The sequence below is a fragment of the Lolium rigidum genome, chromosome 7 (assembly GCF_022539505.1).
Source record: "Lolium rigidum isolate FL_2022 chromosome 7, APGP_CSIRO_Lrig_0.1, whole genome shotgun sequence".
Taxonomy (NCBI): domain Eukaryota; kingdom Viridiplantae; phylum Streptophyta; class Magnoliopsida; order Poales; family Poaceae; genus Lolium; species Lolium rigidum.
Window position 1 is genome coordinate 210,707,910 of NC_061514.1, and position 18,982 is coordinate 210,726,891.

General features: G+C 41.8%; 1 long non-coding RNA gene across 1 annotated transcript; it reads left to right on the forward strand.

Moving 5' to 3' along the window:
* Positions 1 to 17,398: 17,398 nt before the first annotated feature.
* LOC124669870 lies at positions 17,399 to 18,082 on the forward strand. The gene is made up of 3 exons (XR_006992345.1): positions 17,399 to 17,559; positions 17,648 to 17,880; positions 17,969 to 18,082. It is a non-coding gene; the product is annotated as an uncharacterized LOC124669870 (long non-coding RNA).
* The last annotated feature ends 900 nt before the right edge of the window (positions 18,083 to 18,982 follow it).

The following is an 18,982-nucleotide window of genomic DNA, read 5'->3' on the forward strand; positions in this document are numbered from 1 at the left end:
GTGACTTCACTAGCACAAATAATAATGATTTCCTATGCACACCTATTGCTCCATCTGCTACTACAGCAGAATTCTTTGAAATTAAACCTGCTTTCTTGAATCTTGTCATGAGAGAGCAATTTTACAGGTGTTAGTTCTGATGATGCTGCTGCCCATCTCAATAATTTTGTTGAATTATGTGAAATGCAAAAGTATAAAGATGTAGATGGTGATATTATAAAATTAAAATTGTTCCCTTTCTCATTAAGAGGAAGAGCTAAAGATTGGTTGCTATCTCTGCCTAAGAATAGTATTGATTCCTGGACTAAATGCAAGGATGCTTTTATTGGTAGATATTATCCCCCTGCTAAAATTATATCTTTGAGGAGTAGCATAATGAATTTTAAACAATTGGATAATGAACATGTTGCTCAAGCTTGGGAAAGAATGAAATCTCTGGTTAAAAATTGCCCAACCCATGGACTGACTACTTGGATGATCATCCAAACCTTCAATGCAGGACTAAATTTTTCTTCACGGAATTTATTGGATTTAGCTGCTGGAGGTACCTTTATGTCCATCACTCTTGGTGAAGCAACAAAGCTCCTTGATAATATGATTGTTAATTACTCTGAATGGCACACGGAAAGAGCTCCACAAGGTAAGAAGGTAAATTCTGTTGAAGAATCCTCTTCCTTGAATGATAAGGTTGATGCTATTATGTCTATGCTTGCGAATGATAGGACTAATGTTGATCCTAATAATGTTCCATTAGCTTCATTGGTTGCCCAAGAAGAACATGTTGATGTAAACTTCATTAAAAATAATAATTTCAACAACAATGCTTATCGGAACAATTCTAGTAATAACTATAGGCCATATCCTTATAATAATGGTAACGGTTATGCTAATTCTTATGGGAATTCTCACAAAAATAATAGGAATACACCCCCTGGACTTGAAGCTATGCTTAAAGAATTTATTAGTACACAAACTGCTTTTAACAAATCTGTTGAGGAAAAGCTCAATAAAATTGATATTCTTGTTTCTAGAGTTGATAGTCTTGCCTCCGATGTTGATCTTTTGAAATCGAAAGTTATGCCTAATAGGGATATTGAAAATAAAATTGTTACTACAGAAAATGCCATCCAAGTTAGAATTAATGAGAATATAAGATTAATGGCTGAAGCTAGCGTGCTAGGTGGGATAGAGAAGAAAATGAAAAACTAGCTAAAGAGGAAAATGTAGCTAAAGTTTGGACTATTACCACCACTAGCAATGCTAATTCTTCACATGTTGCTGCACCTCCTACTATCAATGGTAAAATAATTGGTGTTGGCGATGTTTCTACTCCTAGTGCAAAGCGCGCAAAATTACACGAAACTGCTAAAGCTACTGAAGCGCTTGTGATAAAGCTGCTGAAATTTTTTCCAACCTTGGGGATGATAATCCCATTGCTTTAGATTGCAATGATTTAGATTTTGATGATTGTCACATCTCTGAAGTTATAAAGTTCTTACAAAAACTTGCTAAAAGTCCTAATGCTAGCGCTATAAACTTGGCTTTCACAAAACATATTACAAATGCTCTCATAAAAGCTAGAGAAGAGAAACTTAAACTTGAAACTTCTATTCCTAGAAAGCTAGAGGATGGTTGGGAGCCCATCATTAAAATGAGAGTCAAAGATTTTGATTGCAATGCTTTATGTGATCTTGGTGCAAGTATTTACGTTATGCCTAAAAAAGTCTATGATATGCTTGACTTGCCACCATTGAAAAATTGTTATTTGGATGTTAATCTCGCTGATAATGCTAAAAAGAAACCTTTGGGGAAAGTTGATAATGTTCATATTATGGTTAACAATAACCTTGTCCCCGTTGATTTTGTTGTCTTGGATATTGAATGCAGTGCATCTTGCCCCATTATATTGGGAAGACCTTTTCTTCGAACCGTTGGTGCTACTATTGATATGAAGGAAGGTAATATTAAATATCAATTTCCTCTCAAGAAAGGTATGGAACACTTCCCTAGAAAGAGAATGAAGTTACCTTATGATTCTATTATTAGAACAAATTATGATGTTGATGCTTCGTCTCTTGATGTTACTTGAGATACAATTTCTGCGCCTAGCTGAAAGGCGTTAAAGAAAAGCGCTTATGGGAGACAACCCATGTTTTTACTACAGTATTTTTGTTTTATATTTGTGTCTTGGAAGTTGTTTACTACTGTAGCAACCTCTACTTATCTTAGTTTTGAGTTTTGTTGTGCCAAGTAAAGTCTTTGATAGTAAAGTAAGTACTAGATTTGGATTACTGCGCAGTTCCAGATTTCTTTGCTGTCACGAATCTGGGTCTACCTCCCTGTAGGTAGCTCAGAAAATTAAGCCAATTTACGTGCATGATCCTCAGATATGTACGCAACTTTCATTCAATTTGAGCATTTTCATTTGAGCAAGTCCGGTGGCCTAATAAAATCCATCTTTACGGACTGTTCTGTTTTGACAGATTCTGCCTTTTATTTTGCATTGCCTCTTTTGCTATGTTGGATGAATTTCTTTGATCCATTAATGTCCAGTAGCTTTATGCAATGTCCAGAAGTGTTAAGAATGATTGTGTCACCTCTGAACATGTGAATTTTTATTATGCACTAACCCTTTAATGAGTTGTTTCGAGTTTCGTGTGGAGGAAGTTTTCAAGGATCAAGAGAGGAGTATGATGTAATATGATCAAGGAGAGTGAAAGCTCTAAGCTTGGGGATGCCCCGGTGGTTCACCCCTGCATATTCTAAGAAGACTCAAGCGTCTAAGCTTGGGGATGCCCAAGGCATCCCCTTCTTCATCGACAACATTATCAGGTTCCTCCCCTAAAACTATATTTTTATTCCGTCACATCTTATGCACTTTGCTTGGAGCGTCGGTTTGTTTTTGTTTTTTTGTTTTGTTTGAATAAAATGGATCCTAGCATTCACTTTATGGGAGAGAGACACGCTCCGCTGTAGCATATGGACAAGTATGTCCTTAGGCTCTACTCATAGTATTCATGGCGAAGTTTCTTCTTCGTTAAATTGTTATATGGTTGGAATTGGAAAATGCTACATGTAGTAATTCTAAAATATCTTGGATAATTTGATACTTGGCAATTGTTGTGCTCATGTTTAAGCTCTTGCATCATATACTTTGCACCCATTAATGAAGAAACACTTAGAGCTTGCTAATTTGGTTTGCATATTTGATTTCTCTAGAGTCTAGATAATATCTAGTATTGAGCTTTGAACAACAAGGAAGACGGTATGGAGTCTTATAATGTTTACAATATGTCTTTTATGTGAGTTTTGCTGTACCGTTCATCCTTGTGTTTGTTTCAAATAACCTTGCTAGCCTAAACCTTGTATCGAGAGGAAATACTTCTCATGCATCCAAAATACTTGAGCCAACCACTATGCCATTTGTGTCCACCATACCTACCTACTACATGGTATTTATCCGCCATTCCAAAGTAAATTGCTTGAGTGCTACCTTTAAAATTCCATCATTCACCTTTGCAATATATAGCTCATGGGACAAATAGCTTAAAAACTATTGTGGTATTGAATATGTACTTATGCACTTTATCTCTTATTAAGTTGCTTGTTGTGCGATAACCATGCTTACGGGGACGCCATCAACTATTCTTTGTTGAATATCATGTGAGTTGCTATGCATGTCCGTCTTGTCTGAAGTAAGAGAGATCTACCACCTTTATGGTTGGAGCATGCATATTGTTAGAGAAGAACATTGGGCCGCTAACTAAAGCCATGAATCATGGTGGAAGTTTCAGTCTTGGACATATATCCTCAATCTCATATGAGAATAATAATTGTTGTCACATGCTTATGCATTAAAGAGGAGTCCATTATCTGTTGTCCATGTTGTCCCGGTATGGATGTCTAAGTTGAGAATAATCAAAAGCGAGAAATCCAAAATGCGAGCTTTCTCCTTAGACCTTTGTACAGGCGGCATGGAGGTACCCCATTGTGACACTCGGTTAAAACATGTGCATTGCAAAGATCCGGTAGTCCAAGCTAATTAGGACAAGGTGCGGGCACTATTAGTATACTATGCATGAGGCTTGCAACTTGTAAGATATAATGTACATAACTCATATGCTTTATTACTACCGTTGACAAAATTGTTTCATGTTTTCAAAATAAAAGCTCTAGCACAAATATAGCAATCGATGCTTTCCTCTTTGAAGGACCATTCTTTTTACTTTTATGTTGAGTCAGTTCACCTATCTCTCTCCACCTCAAGAAGCAAACACTTGTGTGAACTGTGCATTGATTCCTACATACTTGCATATTGTACTTGTTATATTACTCTATGTTGACAATTATCCATGAGACATACATGTTACAAGTTGAAAGCAACCGCTGAAACTTAATCTTCCTTTGTGTTGCTTCAATGCCTTTACTTTGATTTATTGCTTTATGAGTTAACTCTTATGCAAGACTTATTAATACTTGTCTTGAAGTACTATTCATGAAAAGTCTTTGCTTTATGATTCACTTGTTTACTCATGTCATTACCATTGTTTTAATCGTTGCATTCACTACATATGTTTACAAATAGTATGATCAAGGTTATGATGGCATATCACTTCAGAAATTATCTTTGTTATCGTTTTACCTGCTCGGGACGAGCGAGAACTAAGCTTGGGGATGCTTGATACGTCTCCGACGTATCGATAATTTCTTATGTTCTATGCCATATTATTGATGATACCTACATGTTTTATGCACACTTTATGTCATATTCGTGCATTTTCCGGAACTAACCTATTAACAAGATGCCGAAGTGCCGGTTCTGTTTTCTGCTGTTTTTGGTTTCGAAATCCTAGTAACGAAATATTCTCGGAATTGGACGAAACAAAGACCCGGGGGCCTATTTCGCCACGAACCTTCCGAGAAGACCGAAGAGCATACGAAGTGGGGCCACGAGGTGGCCAAACCACAAGGCGGCGCGGCCAAGGGGGGCCCGCACCGCCCGTGGTGTGGGCCCCTCGTCGGCCCTCGACTCTGCCCTTCCGCCTACTTAAAGCCTCCGTCGCGAAACCCCGAGGCGAAAAACCACGATACGGAAAACCTTGCGAGACGCCGCCGCCGATCCCATCTCGGGGGATTACGGAGATCTCCTCCGGCACCCTGCCGGAGAGGGGATTCATCTCCGGAGGACTCTACACCGCCATGGTCGCCTCCGGAGTGATGAGTGAGTAGTTCACCCCTGGACTATGGGTCAATAGCGGTAGCTAGATAGTTGTCTTCTCCTCATTGTGCTTCATTGTTGGATCTTGTGAGCTGCCTAACATGATCAAGATCATCTATCCGTAATACTCTATGTTGTGTTTGTCGGGATCCGATGGATAGAGAATACCATGTTATGTTAATTATCAAGTTATTACATATGTGTTGTTTATGATCTTGCATGCTCTCCGTTACTAGTAGAGGCTCGGCCAAGTTTTTGCTTTTAACTCCAAGAGGGAGTATTTATGCTCGATAGTGGGTTCATGCACGCATTGACACCAGGACGAGTGACGAAAGTTCTAAGGTTGTCTTTGTCTTGTTGCCACTAGGGATAAAACATTGGCGCTATGTCCGAGGATGTAGTTGTCGATTACATTACGCACCATACTTAATGCAATTGTGCTGTTGCTTTGCAACTTAATACTGGAAGGGGTTCGGACGATAACTCTGAAGGTGGACTTTTTAGGCATAGATGCGGTTGGATGGCGGTCTATGTACTTTGTCGTAATGCCCAATTAAATCTCACTATACTTATCATGCCATGTATGTGCATTGTTATGCTCTCTCTATTTGTCAATTGCCCGACTGTAATTTGTTCACCCAACATGCTTTTATCTTATGGGAGAGACACCTCTAGTGAGCTGTGAACCCCGGTCCATTCTTTAATACTGAAATACAAATCTGCTTGCAATACTTGTTTTTACTTGTTTTCTCTGCAAACAATCATCTTCCACACAATTCGGTTAATCCTTTGTTACGGCAAGCCGGTGAGATTGACAACCTCAGCTGTTTCGTTGGGGCAAAGTACTTTGGTTGTGTTGTGCAGGTTCCACGTTGGCGCCGGAATCTACGGTGTTGCGCCGCACTACATCCCGCCGCCATCAACCTTCAACGTGCTTCTTGGCTCCTCCTGGTTCGATAAACCTTGGTTTCTTTCTGAGGGAAAACTTGCTGCTGTGCGCATCATACCTTCCTCTTGGGGTTGCCCAACGAACGTGTGAAATACACACCATCAGGTTTCAAACATGGAAATTTCAAAAACCTCCCAAAAGCTTCATTTTAGAGTGACTAATAATATAAGAAGGATCCATGCTTACCACCTTTCATTTTCATATTTTAAACTTGTTTAAATCTGTGTCAAATTACACCTATGATTTGAGCAAAAGATTCAAATGGCATAAAATTTTAAAAAAAATCAGAAAAATGAAAAACAAAAGCATATAGTCTTCTTATGTCATATAGTAAGCATTCAAGTTGATAAACAAGGTTTGCACATATTCAAACCTAGGCAAAGCATGTATCTACCCCCTAGCCCCTAAACTCTATCTTATGAAGTCAAGCATGAAGAGAAGTGGTTTTGGGTTTCAAACTTGGAAATTTAAAGAACCTCCTAAAAGCTTCATTTTAGAGTGACTAAGAAGGATCCATGCTTACCTTTTATTTTCATGTTTTAAACATGTTCAAATCTTGATCAAACCATACCTAGGATTTGACCAAGATTCAAATGGGCACAAAAATTCAAAAAAATGAAAAACCAAAGAACATAGAGCCTTCTTACGTCATATAGTAAGCACGCAAGTGTTGATAAATAAGGTCTAGACATATTCAAACCAGAAAAAAATCATGTATCTACCCCTAACCCTAAACTTTGTCTTATGAAGTCAAGCATGAAGAGAAGTCGTTTTGGGTTTCAAACATGGAAATTTCAAAAACCCTTCTCAAAAGCCTCATTTTGGAGTGACTAAGAAGGATGCAGGCTTACCTTTTCATTTTCATGTTTTAAACTTGTTTAAATCTTGGTTAAACCTATGATTTGACCAAGAGCAAATGGGCATAAAAATTCAGAAAAAATCAAAAAATGAAAACCAAAGCACATAGTATTCTTATGTCATATATTAAGCATTCAAGTTGATAAACAAGGTCTAGACATATTCAAACCAGAAAAATCATGTATCTACCCTAACCCTAAACTATGTCTTATGAAGTCAAGAATGAAGAGACGTGGTTTTGGGTTTCAAACATGGAAATTTCAAAAACCTTCCCAAAAGATTCATTTTTGAGTGACTAAGAAGGATGCAGGCTTACCCTTTTCATTTTCATTTTCATGTTTTAAACTTGTTCAAATCTTGGTCAAACTTAGGATTTGACCAAGATTCAAATGGGCATAAAAATTCAAAAAAAAAACAAAGCACATATATAGCCTTCTTATGTCATGTAGTAAGCACTCAAGTTGATAAACATGGTCTAGACATATTCAAACCAGAGAAATCGATCATATATCTACCCCTAACCCTAAACTTTGTCTTCGAAGTGTCGATCAAGCACGAAGAGAAGTCGTTTTGGGTTTCAAACATGGAAATTTCAAAAACTTCCCAAAAGCTTCATTTTAGAGTGACTAAGAAGGATCCAGGCTTACCCTTTTCATTTTCATTTTCATGTTTTAAACTTGTTCAAATCTTGGTCAAACTTAGGATTTGACCAAGATTCAAATGGGCATAAAAATTCAAAAAAAAAAACCAAAGCACATATATAGCCTTCTTATGTCATGTAGTAAGCACTCAAGTTGATAAACATGGTCTAGACATATTCAAACCAGAGAAATCGATCATATATATATCTACCCCTAACCCTAAACTTTGTCTTCTGAAGTGTCGATCAAGCACGAAGAGAAGTCGTTTTGGGTTTCAAACATGGAAATTTCAAAAACTTCCCAAAAGCTTCACTTTGGAGTGACTAAGAAGGATCGATGCATGCTTACCTTTTCATTTTCATGTTTTATACTTGTTTAAATCTTGGTCAAACCTAGGATTTGACCAAGATTCAAAATGTGCATCAAAATTCAAAAAAAATTAGAAAAATTTAAAACCAAATTAAAGCACAAAGTTTTCTTATGTCATATAGTAAGCATTAAAGTTGATAAACAAGGTCTAGACACATATTCAAACAAAAGACAAATCATGTATCTACACCCCTAACACCTAAACTCTATCTTATGAAGTCAACAACATGAAGAGAAGTGGTTTTGGGTTTCAAACATGGAAATTTCAAAAACCTCCCAAAAGCTTCATTTTAGAGTGAATAATAATATAAGAAGGATCCATGCTTACCACCTTTTCATTTTCATATTTTAAACTTGTTTAAATCTGTGTCAAATTACACCTATGATTTGAGCAAAAGATTCAAATGGGCATAAAATTTTTAAAAAAAATCAGAAAAATGAAAAACAAAGCATATAGTCTTCTTATGTCATATAGTAAGCATTCAAGTTGATAAACAAGGTTTGCACATATTCAAACCTAGGCAAAGCATGTATCTACCCCCTAGCCCCTAAACTCTATCTTATGAAGTCAAGCATGAAGAGAAGTGGTTTTGGGTTTCAAACATGAAAATTTCAAGAACATCCCAAAAACTTCATTTTAGAGTGACTATAAGAAGGATACATGCTTCCCCTTTTCATTTTCATGTTTTATACTTGTTTAAATCTTGGTCAAACCTAGGATTTGACAAAGATTCAAATGTGCATCAAAATTAAAAAAAAATTAAAAAATTAAAAAACCAAAGCACATAGTTTTCTTATGTCATATAGTAAGCATTCAAGTTGATAAACAAGGTCGAGATATATCCAATCCAGACAAATCATGTATCTACCCCATGTTGATCTTATGAAGTCTAGCATGAAGAGAAGTCGTTTTGGGTTTCAAACATGGAAATTTCAAGAACATCCCAAAAGCTTCATTCTATCTCTGAGTTTGGCTCATCCGCTAAATCTCGCAAAGTATAATAATAAGAAAATTGCTGACAACGGTGCGCGCGAGGAGATTTATTTGTGTGTGTCTTGAGTCTGTTAGGCCTAAGCCGAAATCCTCGGCTAAACGTGTTCTCGGCTTAACACATAAAAAAGTGTTCAATCTCGCCCACAATTTCCTCTTCTTTCCTCTTCCTTTATTGGAACTTGTTTTGCAGACAAGGAAAGTGGCACGTGTAATGTGAGTAATAAAACCCTCTTAGCCAAAATCAACTACGAGCAAGATTTTCTATATTGTAGATGCCCCAATTGACTCTCATCCCCAATGTAGTCTTTTTTATGTCAGTATAGACTTATTTACTGGACGTATACTATCGTACATGGCATGCATTTGCCTAATGAGGAGCATTGTATAGCCGTTCTAGCCAACCCGATCAATCTGTCAAGCTTCATGCAGGAGATGCCATGTTTTAATTACTCACTCGCCCCGATCCATATTTCTTGGTGCTAAAAAGAATGTGAATCGGAGGGAGTACTTTTCTTAGATAGTACTGTACTATATCAGTTCAAAAAAAAGTACAGTACTACTACATCACAAATGCATCAAAAGAGTACTACTACTGTACATCACAAGACCACGACAGTTGTACTACTAGTAGAGTTTAATGCTGAACTTCCAAAGGGGAATAAGATTACACATATGAACTTTAAACAGGACCAGGAGCATCAGGGCCAGCAACAGGGGCGTTGACCGTCAACAAACCAGGCAAGACGTATGAAGAGGCCTTGATTGCAGGGTGGTGATTCTTCGCCGGTCGCCATGTATTCACGCCGTACCAGTTCCGCGTCGCCCGCGAGCGGATCGAAGCGATTCCGCGCGATGGACACGCTCGAGGAGGCGTGGCGGCTCCAGTGCAAGGAGTCCGCCGCCGGGAGTCGGCGCGCGGCGTGCAGGTACGGCGGCTCCCTGTACATGCCGTCGTCGCTCCGCGAGTTCGCCCCGGACGGGCTCTGGTACAAGGCGGATCCGCCGCTCAAACCGATGAGCGGCCCCGTCTTCAACAAATGGCGCGCCGACTGGAAGAGGAACCACCGGTCGAAGGTGGCGTGGGAGGCGAGCACCAGCTGCGGATTCGCGCCCCCAGCCGGCGAGGAGGCGGAGGAGGCGAAGGAAGGGGAAGACCCCCTCTTCTTGAAGGCGCTGGCCGCGTCCCTCAAGGACGATGCCGACAAGAAGAGGGCGGAGGAGGCGGAGGAAGGGGAAGCCCCCCTCTTCTTGAAGGCGCTGGCCGCGTCCCTCAAGGACGATGCCGACAAGAAGAGGGCGGAAGAGGCGGAGGAAGGGGAAGACCCCCTCTTCTTGAAGGCGCTGGCCGCGTCCCTCAAGGACGATGCCGACAAGAAGAGGGCGGAGGAAGAAGACAAGGCGGCGGCCATCGCCGCCGTGAAGGAGAAGTAGGCGCGGGAGGCGGAGGAGAACACGACCATCATCTTCCTCGATGGCTAGATCGGTTAGAAGTCGCGATAAGGATCGCGTAATTCTGTATGTATGATCCGTATGTATGATCAACTATGAATTATGAACTATGAACCATCAAACCAAACCACATAGTTTTTTTTATGTCATATAGTAAGAATTCAAGTTGATAAAACAAGGTCTAGACATATTCAAACTAGGCAAATCACGTATTTCTACCCCTAACCCTAAACTCTATCTTATATGAAGTAAAGCATGAAGAGAAGTGGTTTTGGGTTTCAAACATGGAAATATCAAAAACCTTCCCAAAAGCTTCATTTTGGAGTGACTAAGAAGGATGCAGGCTTACCTTTTCATTTTCACGTTTTAAACTTGTTTAAATCTTGGTTAAACCTAGGATTTGACCAAGATCAAATGGGCATAAAAATCAGAAAAAATCAAAAAAATGAAAACCAAAGCACATAGTATTCTTATGTCATATAGTAAGCATTCAAGTTGATAAACAAGGTCTAAACATTTTCAAACCAGACAAATCATGTATCTACCCCTAACCCTAATAAACTCTATATATTTTACGAAGTCGAGCATGAAGTGAAGTGGTTTCGGGTTTCAAACATGGAAATTTCAAAAACCTCCTAAAAGCTTCATTTTAGAGTGACTAAGAAGGATCCATGCTTAACTTTTATTTTCATGTTTTAAACATGTTCAAATCTTGATCAAACCGTACCTAGGATTTGACCAAGATTCAAATGGGCACAACAATTCAAAAAAATTGAAAAACCAAAGCACATAGCCTTCTTATGTCATATAGTAAGCACTCAAGTTGGTAAACAAGGTCTAGACATATTCAAACCAGAAAAATCTTGTATCTACCCCTAACCCTAAACTTTGTCTTATGAAGTCAAGCACGAAGAGAAGTCGTTTTGGGTTTCAAACATGGAAATTTCAAAAACCTTCCCAAAACCTCATTTTGGAGTGACTAAGAAGGATGCAGGCTTACCTTTTCATTTTCATGTTTTAAACTTGTTTAAATCTTGATTAAACCTATGATTTGACCAAGAGCAAATGGGCATAAAAATTCAGAAAAAATCAAAAAAATGAAAACCAAAGCACATAGTATTCTTATGTCATATATTAAGCATTCAAGTTGATAAACAAGGTCTAGACATATTCAAACCAGAAAAATCATGTATCTACACTAACCCTAAACTATGTCTTATGAAGTCAAGAATGAAGAGACGTGGTTTTGGGTTTCAAACATGGAAATTTCAAGAACCCCCCAAAAGCTTCATTTTAGAGTGACTAAGAAGGATCCAGGTCGAGCTTACCTTTTATTTTCATGTTTTAAACTTGTTCAAATCTTGGTCAAACCTAGGATTTGACCAAGATTCAAATGGGCATAAAAAATGAAAAACCAAAGCACATAGCCTTCTTATGTCATATAATAAGCACTCAAGTTGATAAACAAGGTCTAGACATATTCAAACCAGAAAAATCATGTATCTACCCCTAACCCTAAACTCTATCTTACGAAGTCGAGCATGAAGAGAAGTGGTTTTGGGTTTGAAACATGGAAATTTCAAAAACCTCCCAAAAGCTTCATTTCAGTGACTAAGAAGGATCCAGACCGGGCTTACATATTATTTTCATATTTTAAACTTGTGCAAATCTTGGTCAAACGTACCTAGGATTTGACAAAGATTCAAATGGGCCTAAAATTTCAAAAAAAAAAAATGAAAAAATGAAAAACCAAAGCACATAGCCTTCTTATGTCATATAGTAAGCACTCAAGTTGATAAATGTAACGGCCCCGGATAAACCCCTATTAGTTTTGTTTGTTGTTTTTCTTTTGTGCATCATCATGCATCATGCATAATATCATCCATGATTTTAACAAAATAAAATTATTTTTATAAACCCTAATTATTTTATTTTACCTCTCATATGGTTTTTATAATAAACCTCCTCGTTCCATTTCATTTAACAAAACCCTAACACGAACTTATTATTTTGCTATAAATATTTGTCTCTTATTTTATCTCTTTCTTCTCCTCTGTTCTCAAATTCAAATATATATATTCGAATGGTTTCAAAATCAATACAAAACAGTTTTCTGAAAAAGGCAAAAGAAAAGGAGAAAGATTTTCAAAATAAAAATCCTAACCCCTCCCCCCTCTGGGCCTTTTCCTGTCTTCTCTCCGCAGCAGCCCAGGACCGGCCTTTCTTCCTTCCAGCCCACCTTGGCCCGTACCCCTTCGATGGTATATTCCCTTTGGTCGTTGTCCTCTTCTCTCACGCAGCTCAAGCCGAAGCAGAGAAGGAGAAGCACGACGCTTTCCCCACCTGCCCTGTGTGGTCCTCCCTTCCCTCCTCTTTATCTCTGGCTCCAGCGCACCACGCCAATCTCCACCTGCTCCTCCTTATCTCTCCCTTCCCCTTTTCTTCTTCCTCTCCAAGCCAGGAACGAGAGAGGCAAAAACCCCACAGTACCTTCTCCACTCGCCATGGCGCCGCCGCCCCAGAGCACCCCTCGCCGAACCGAGGGCACCAGAAGATCCGCGTCGTCGTCCTCTCCATCTCTGTGCGAGGAATCGAGATGGGACTCAGTAATTCGAGCGCAGTGTCGACGATTCTCAGCGCCGGTCGGCGTGCTTTTTCTTCAATTCTGGCCGCTCTCGTCCTCCTCCGGCCAAACCAAGCCCACCTCCGCACTCCTGGTAACATGGCGCACATCCTGGACCCCTCCTTCTTCCCCCTTCCTTCCTGGTTCTCTCTCGCCGGCGTTGACCGTCGTTTTTCCCCGCGAGATGCCGCCGTCGGCGATACTCCGGCGAGCCCCCGGACTCCGTACCGCCTCCATCACCTTCCCTGCGTCGAGCCGCACCCCCGACGCCATCTCGCCCTTCTTGGTTCGCCCGGAATCTGCAGATCCGTGTTTGTTCTGTGAGTTCAGCCATGGCTTCCAGTTCTGAGCTTCGCCTCCCGTGGTTCAAGTTGATACGGGCCCTTTCGTTGACACGATCGGACCAACGGCCCGGTGGTAAACACCTTGCCTGCTTACCCATCAGATCCAGGGTTCAAATCCCCACTCTGGCCCTTATTTTGTGTTTTTCTGTTCGTTGAATCAGATCCAGATCTGCCGATGGGCCTTGACCCAGATCCGCAGGCCCATCGGCAGATCTGGACCCAGATCCAGGGTTCAAATCCCCACTCTGGCCCTTATTTTGTGTTTTTCTGTTCGTTGAATCAGATCCAGATCTGCCGATGGGCCTTGACCCAGATCCGCAGGCGTGGCCCGTCCCTCCGTGCGCCCTGACCCTATCTGTCGCCGCTTGCAGGCCAGATTCCGGCCCAGATCTTCCCCGACGCAGAACCAGGCCAGATCCGGCCCATCGACCCTCTCTGGTTATTCCTTGTCCTTTTCTTTTTACAGAAAATGTTCAAACTTGCAAAAATCATATCTCTCAAACTATAACTCGGAATAAAACGTTTTATATATGAAAAATGATCAGAAAAACGTGAAGAACTTGAATATGCCATCCATATACCTGTTTGCATCTGGCATCACGTCGCACATTGATAGTCGTGCATGTTCACCTCACATATATGCGGAGTATTTCGGATATCCACCTAAGGTTTCCCCGCTCCGTTTAATATTGAAGTAGCTCACCCTTTCCATGTCTATGCCATGCTAATCAACACTTAACTTTGTCGTTAGAAATGCAACTCCAACTTTAATTTGTTTGTTCGGGGTTCCGACTCCGATTAAATTGGATAAGTGCATTGCATCATCGCTGCCATGTCATGCATATCATCTTGATCATGCTTGGATCTTCTTTATCCGTAGTTGTAAGATTTGCATACGTTGTGTGTTCCAGCTTTTGCTTCTTCCCGGATAGGATCACGAAGTGGTGCGGTGAGATACGACAAGTTCTCCGGATGTTCCTCGGCAAGCTTTAACGAGCAAGCATTTCCCCTATACTCCTGTCCCTGCAGGAGTCGCTCACCTATTTTATTTTGCCTTCTCCCTTATGCTATCCTTAAGTTGCGTTCTTGTCACGTGTCCTTTCCACTTGTTACCTCAAGCAGCCCATATTGCCACCACCACCTCCTACGGCTATTGTTTGGTTATCGGGTCTGCCTTGCGAGTCGTAGTGCATGCTAGTGCTGTTTATATCTAGTTACCGTTATTGTTATCTTATCGGGTTATATGTTGGGAAGAATCATGGTTACTTTAGTTGTTGATATTTGTTTAGCGGAGGCATCGGTGGGTCAGCTGATCGTTTTGTGACGGCTCACTTGTGTTTCCTAAATATCTTAGGACCCCGAGTTCTTGTTATCTGTTCCGAGACTGAGCGCTCTAACCACACATGGGTATGCTTACCGGGTCTCCCCTCGACCACTGCCGGAATCTACATCTTTGTCCAGTGGCCACAACTAGTTTGAGGGTTTTGTTTCTCCCGGGCGTGCAAGCATGTTTCTTTGTGGTCAGATGATATGATGTTACTTTTGGGGAAGCCATGTTGCCTTGTAACCCCGTTGTCTCTTGCACGTCCGTAGGTGCGGCACGTATTGTTAAGAGGTCATCCTCTAGTGGGCTCTGATCCTCTTAGCTGTTCTCGCAACAGCTAGGTCCGTCTCGGAGAGTCGGCCGGACTCTGATTCGGGTTTAACTTAGTTAGGTGGCTTCCTGGACATTGTTGTAGTGAAGGAGAGTGCGTGTCGTGATATCCACCTGTCGTAAGTGGGTTGATCGTGCGTGTGGGCACATTTGGGCACCCCTGCAGGGTTACATCTTATCGATAAGCCGTGTCCGCGGTTATGGACAACTTGGAGCTGTATGACTCGACCATAGACAACTTACACCTATTGTTTCAATACTAATAATTTGCATAGTAAGATAGAACAACTTAAATAATACCTGGTTAAAACTTGTCAACAGTGGGAGTGCCTTTGTAAGTACCTCTTTGCGAAGGGGAAAGCGTCGGCTGTGTTATGTTTGCAGAGTATAGAACTGTTAGATTATGCGCTCTCTCACCTTCTCTGATTAGACGAATGTTGTAGAGTGTCTCTATAGGTTTTTAGTGCATGCGCGTTGCCGCTTAACTCCACCATATTGCCTATGACGTTCCTCTTGCGTCCTCTAAGTCCCCTGCCTCGCCTCAAGTACAAAGGACGACTGGTTGACGAATGCTTATACGTCTTGAAGTCTTGTTAAGTACGAACCCGTACTTATTGCTGCTTCTACGGGATATAACCGGGCAGGTATGAAGATATGTTCGTTGAAGACGACGCTAGCAAGGTTACCCTTCCGGCTTGGTCTGGGCAGGGTTATGGACGCCATCGGTTATCTTCGGGATTCTTAGTCCAATTTGTATCTTGACCGTACTCGGACGTATTTGATCTTCCGTATGATTTGGATCTTTGTATTTTATATTTGTATCTTGACTCGTCGGAGTCGTTGTTGTAATATATGTATCTTGTGGGCTCTATTGTAATCCTGTTGTAATGTTACCGCTCGTGTTAATTCCTCTGGCATCACGTGTGTGATTCGTCGCGCACGTCGTGTCGGACGGCGTCTCTGAGTCGATATCGTGCGGATTTCGGCGGGATCGCTGGAATCCTCATGGTACCGGTTTCGGGGCGTCACAAGTTGGTATCAGAGCCTCGGAGTTGACGGTACCCCACTAGTCCAGCCTGTAGGTTAACTTTGCCAACGGACGTGTTGTGTCTAGTGTCAAAAACTATTTTCTGAAAATTCGTTGGATAGTTCTGACTAGCTCTGTTTTTCTCCTTACCTAAATTCTTTCTCCTCTTATCTTTGCGAGTTTTGAGTCTTCTCTCTTATCTGAGTTTCTCCGAGTCATAGGTTTCAACGTGGGTTGGGCGATCTCTGCCTTAACCTAATAGGTCCGATCGTCGAAGGATCTCAGCAGAAGTCTTCATCAACGACGGAATAATGACTTCTTGTTAGTGGTGTCGACCGTTCTACATGGAGCAAGAATTCTTGTTAGTGGTGTCGAGGAGATCGACACGTCGCCTGAAGATCCGACAGTTCATCTCTCTCCCCCGTACCATGGCGTGGAACCTCGGGGCGAGGTTCCTTGTTAGTGGTGTCGATTGTAACGGCCCCGGATAAACCCCTATTAGTTTTGTTTGTTGTTTTTCTTTTGTGCATCATCATGCATCATGCATAATATCATCCATGATTTTAACAAAATAAAATTATTTTTATAAACCCTAATTATTTTATTTTACCTCTCATATTGTTTTTATAATAAACCTTCTCGTTCCATTTCATTTAACAAAACCCTAACACGAACTTATTATTTTGCTATAAATATTTGTCTCTTATTTTATCTCTTTCTTCTCCTCTGTTCTCAAATTCAAATATATATATTCGAATGGTTTCAAAATCAATACAAAACAGTTTTTTGAAAAAGGCAAAAGAAAAGGAGAAAGATTTTCAAAATAAAAATCCTAACCCCTCCCCCCCTCTGGGCCTTTTCCTGTCTTCTCTCCGCAGCAGCCCAGGACCGGCCTTTCTTCCTTCCAGCCCACCTTGGCCCGTACCCCTTCGATGGTATATTCCCTTTGGTCGTTGTCCTCTTCTCTCACGCAGCTCAAGCCGAAGCAGAGAAGGAGAAGAAGCACGACCCGTCAAAAAAAAAAAAAAAAAAAAAGGAGAAGCACGAGGCTTTCCCCACCTGCCCTGTGTGGTCCTCCCTTCCCTCCTCTTTATCTCTGGCTCCAGCGCACCACGCCAATCTCCACCTGCTCCTCCTTATCTCCCCCTTCCCCTTTTCTTCTTCCTCTCCAAGCCAGGAACGAGAGAGGCAAAAACCCCACAGTACCTTCTCCACTCGCCATGGCGCCGCCGCCCCAGAGCACCCCTCGCCGAACCGAGGGCACGAGAAGATCCGCGTCGTCGTCCTCTCCATCTCTGTGCGAGGAATCGAGATGGGACTCAGTAATTCGAGCGCAGTGTCGACGATTCTCAGCGCCGGTCGGCGTGCTTTTTCTTCAATTCTGGCCGCTCTCGTCCTCCTCCGGCCAAACCAAGCCCACCTCCGCACTCCTGGTAACATGGCGCACATCCTGGACCCCTCCTTCTTCCCCCTTCCTTCCTGGTTCTCTCTGCCGGCGTTGACCGTCGTTTTTCCCCGCAGATGCCGCCGTCGGCGATACTCCGGCGAGCCCCTGGACTCCGTACCGCCTCCATCACCTTCCCTGCGTCGAGCCGCACCCCCGACGCCATCTCGCCCTTCTTGGTTCGCCCGGAATCTGCAGATCCGTGTTTGTTCTGTGAGTTCAGCCATGGCTTCCAGTTCTGAGCTTCGCCTCCCGTGGTTCAAGTTGATACGGGCCCTTTCGTTGACACGATCAGACCAACAGCCCAGTGGTAAACACCTTGCCTGCTTACCCATCAGATCCAGGGTTCAAATCCCCACTCCGACCCTTATTTTGTGTTTTTCTGTTCGTTGAATCAGATCCAGATCTGCCGATGGGCCTTGACCCAGATCCGCAGGCGTGGCCCGTCCCTCCGTGCGCCCTGACCCTATCTGTCGCCGCTTGCAGGCCAGATTCCGGCCCAGATCTTCCCCGACGCAGAACCGAGGCCAGATCCGGCCCATCGACCCTCTCTGGTTATTCCTTGTCCTTTTCTTTTTACAGAAAATGTTCAAACTTGCAAAAATCATATCTCTCAAACTATAACTCGGAATAAAACGTTTTATATATGAAAAATGATCAGAAAAATGTGAAGAACTTGAATATGCCATCCATATACCTGTTTGCATCTGGCATCACGTCGCACATTGATAGTCGTGCATGTTCACCTCACATATATGCGGAGTATTTCGGATATCCACCTAAGGTTTCCCCGCTCCGTTTAATATTGAAGTAGCTCACCCTTTCCATGTCTATGCCATGCTAATCAACACTTAACTTTGTCGTTAGAAATGCAACTCCAACTTTAATTTGTTTGTTCGGGGTTCCGACTCCGATTAAATTGGATAAGTGCATTGCATCATCGCTGCCATGTCATGCATATCATCTTGATCATGCTGGATCTTCTTTATCTGTAGTTGTAAGATTTGCATACGTTGTGTGTTCCAGCTTTTTCTTCTTCCCGGATAGGATCACGAAGTGGTGCGGTGAGATACGACAAGTTCTCCGGATGTTCCTCGGCAAGCTTTAACAGGCAAGCATTTCCCCTATACTCCTGTCCCTGCAGGAGTCGCTCACCTATTTTATTTTGCCTTCTCCCTTATGCTATCCTTAAGTTGCGTTCTTGTCACGTGTCCTTTCCACTTGTTACCTCAAGCAGCCCATATTGCCACCACCACCTCCTACGGCTATTGTTTGGTTATCGGGTCCGCCTTGCGAGTCGTAGTGCATGCTAGTGCTGTTTATATCTAGTTACCGTTATTGTTATCTTATCGGGTTATATGTTGGGAAGAATCATGGTTACTTTAGTTGTTGATATTTGTTTAGCGGAGGCA